General features: G+C 44.5%; 1 protein-coding gene across 1 annotated transcript in view; it reads right to left on the bottom strand.

The window, feature by feature from the left end:
- Positions 1-343: 343 nt before the first annotated feature.
- Positions 344-3451, bottom strand: part of ahr2 (aryl hydrocarbon receptor 2) — a 105772-nt gene continuing 102664 nt past the window's right edge. The window contains exon 11 of the mRNA XM_062527770.1: positions 344-3451. This exon is cut by the window's right edge and continues 1289 nt beyond it. The gene's annotated coding sequence lies outside the window, so the exon portion shown is untranslated.

Raw genomic sequence — 3451 nt, 5'->3', positions numbered from 1 at the left:
GCTGTCCTCCGTCTCTTGCTCCGGGCTCCGCTTCGCTCAGTGGGCCCCTGCGGGTAACTGGAACACACGATGCAGAGTTAATTACTGCTCGGGCAGACCTGCGACGAGTCTGACATTCTTCGCAACTGTTGTGTAACTGATTGATGAAGAGTGTGTGTGTGTGTGAGAGAGAGAGTTGAGGGGAAAGGCATGGATAAAAGCACCCTCTTGTGGCCATTAAGAAAAAGAAAGATAAAAGGAGAGAGGGGTAAGGGCTTGCTAGTTAGTGGCCCTTGTGTTAAGTACCACTTGTCCATTCGGACTATAAATAGCCTGTGAAAAGAAGATCACGCTAATTGTAGAGTCATCAAAATGCTTTTTAATAGCACAAGAAATATTAATAATGAGGCACAGAAAAGAGGGGCTCTTTGCAATTACAAAATAACAAGAAAAAAAGGTCAAAGCTACAATATAATTATGCTGTATTTTAGGAAAAAAATCCGTCAAAAATGGCTTACATATTTAACAGCTGTGCAGAAAATTTACAAAATGGTACATGGTACGTGAGGGCTCTTATAAGGCCAGGTAGCACACAGACAAACAAACAAACAAACAAACAAACAGACACGAAACAATAAAATCACATACATACATTTAAAAAAAAAATGTAAATAATACGATGATACTGCATTTAGAAAAGAAACTTGCCCTCACACTTTCCTCTGTCTAGATAGCAGATGATGGGATGGCTGTGGTGCCGGAAGAGGCCCAGACCTGGGCCGGGACCAGTCCAGTGAGCGGCTGGTGGGGTTTACGCGGGGTGGGGGCAGGAAAAAACAGACATCTGCAGTAGCAAGTGCTTCCATTGTTCCATTGTTCTAAAGCATGCAGAAAACGCATTTAATTAGTTGGCTGAGCAGCGCCGAACCCCGAAACGACCAGAATCATTTGGAAAGTTGGCACCAGTGTGGTTTTTTTCGCCGCTCTCTTCCATTTTGCGAGAGTTTAGGAGCATGCCAGGATTCCATGCTCAGAACTCTCTCTCTCTCTCTCTCTCTCTCTCTCTCTCTCTCTCTCTCTCTCTCTGTGTGTGTTTGAAAGAAAGAAACCGAAAGTGTCAAAATGCTGTCGCTTCCTGGTATGTCCTCTGGTTAGTCCTCGTCCATGTTTCCCGTTGGACCACACCAGCCTTCCTGTAGCTACGCACCGTCACTAGCAACCACCTCCCTCCCAAACCAACATGGTTCAACCAACACCTCCGATCACCTCACATTCCACAGACACATTCACTCTCACTCCATCTCCTGTGTGTCTCTGTCTACGGTCACATCCCCCCGACATAACCATGTCCTCTTCACTACTGAGTGACAGAACATCTCCGAAGGCTTCCGCAATGAGGGATCACACCGCAGGGACAAGAACACATCTTTCCATTTTTTTTCTCAATTGCTATTATAAGAATCAACAACTATTTTAAATAGTCTTTGATTTAAAGCATTCATAGATTTTTTTAGATCAGTGGCATACTTTAGTTGGGGGCATCACTACGTGCTGCATATTTACAGTACCAACCAAACCTTTCACTTCCTATCTGTTCGGATCAACAGAACCAGCAAACAAATCACAGTTGAAACCAACACAGAGAGCCCATTACAGGTCACTAAGGCAAGAAATCAAATGAAATAAAAACCTCAAGGCACTTGGGATGTTTTTAACATGTCAGACTAACTGCTGAGGGAGAGTCGTAGATACGTGTCGTAGAATAATCTCATATGAACGGGTAAAGCATTTCCTGTCGTGGTCTGAGGGCCTATTTTTTTACGGACCTCACCCCATTGACCTCCAGATATTTTTGAACAAACTGCATACGATCCTGTAGCTGCCATGTACTGTTATGGTTTATGCTGGAGAGGCCACTGATACACCTCAAAGGAGAGGGTGTGTAAAGTGACGCCAAAGACGATAAATGCTTCTGACTTTGGTGTGTGTGTGTGTGTGTGTGTATGTGTGAGTGGTGTCTAAGATTGGAGGGGGGCAATCCTCTAAGGCTTAAGGCCATTCCTTGAGGCTGTTTTTTCCTTGGAAAGGACACCTCTATGAGAGCCACCTCTTACGGACGTCAAGAGGACGACTTTCAACGTCTTCGGCGATATTCAGCTCACAAACCTACACGAGTCAGGAGAAAACCCATGCTTCCAGCGCTACAAACTAGTTTGCCCTTTTCTACAGAATTCATAGGCGGCCATACTCCTATGTTGAGGTAAGGTATGTTACATACATTTTTTCTTTTTTTCTTTATTTACATTTCAATAACAGAAAAGCAAAGTTCATGAGTAATTAGAACAGTCCTATTTGTTTTTGTTTTTTTTTGGAATATACAAAAGCTACACTCTGGTGAAATGTGAATTGAAGGCACATAGGGTCTGCCAATCCACTCTCTTGCCTCTGGTTAAGCACCTCCTACTCCTTGTTGACAGTCAGACGGAAACCAATCAGAATTGCCGTGCTGGACAAGGACCAGGAAGTCTCGCGCAGAGAAGAGTGGACATGCTAAGCTTCAACAACTCTATAATACAATCTCCATTCTGGTATAGAAACATACAAACATACAATTTGAAGGAAAGAAGGGAGAAAAAGAAAAAGAAACAACAACAACAACAACAACATCAACAACAAAACAAAAAACAAAAGCAGGAGCAAGTGGGTGATTGGTCGCTACAAGCCAATCATCTCAGTGCTACGGCCACCTGCTGTCTTTCCCATTAGAGGCCATCTGCGTGTTTTAGAGAGGTCGTTTCTCTCCTCTCCTGTCCTGTCCAGGTCTGTTCAGGGATGCAGAGATCACACTGACAGCCTGGTGGGGGGCAAAATGTGTGTGTGTGTGTGTGTGTGTGGGGGGTCCCTCTCCTGTGTGTCCTTCTCCTCCAACAGAATCATACGTTTAAAACAGAGAGAGAGAGAGAATGAGAGAGATAACGGAGAGCGAGAAGGACAGAGAGAGAGAGAGAAGGCAGTTAGAAGAAGAAGAAGCCTGAGACAGAGGACAGAGGAAGATAAAAATGGCTCATTTACGTATCTGATATTTTTGATTAAATGCTTATAAAAAATATAAAAGACACATTCATAAAGCGAACCAAAACAACACAAAGCAGAGTGAATAAATGTTATCCTTTAACATTTTGATTAACATACCTTGTTACATTGTGATATATTATAACATAATGCAGTTTGGCTAGCAGTTTTGGGGGGGGGGGGGGGATCAGTGAGGGTGGCCTGGGAGAGTAGTGGACACTGTGGGGGAGGGGGGAAGTGAGAAAGGCAAGTAGTGGACGCTGGGGTAATATCAGACGCTGAGCGGCTTCTTGCCCCCCGATGCCCTACTGTTCTGTTACCCAGCCGCCCACAGTCACAGATGACCAAGGCTCCAAAGACTGGGGATGGCTGTACTGGGCTCCCAGTGCAGCGGGGGGTG

Source organism: Sardina pilchardus, chromosome 23, assembly GCF_963854185.1.
Source record: "Sardina pilchardus chromosome 23, fSarPil1.1, whole genome shotgun sequence".
In the NCBI taxonomy this organism is placed as follows: domain Eukaryota; kingdom Metazoa; phylum Chordata; class Actinopteri; order Clupeiformes; family Clupeidae; genus Sardina; species Sardina pilchardus.
The sequence above is the reverse complement of the archived record's forward strand: the minus strand, read 5'-3'. Positions and strand labels throughout refer to the sequence as shown.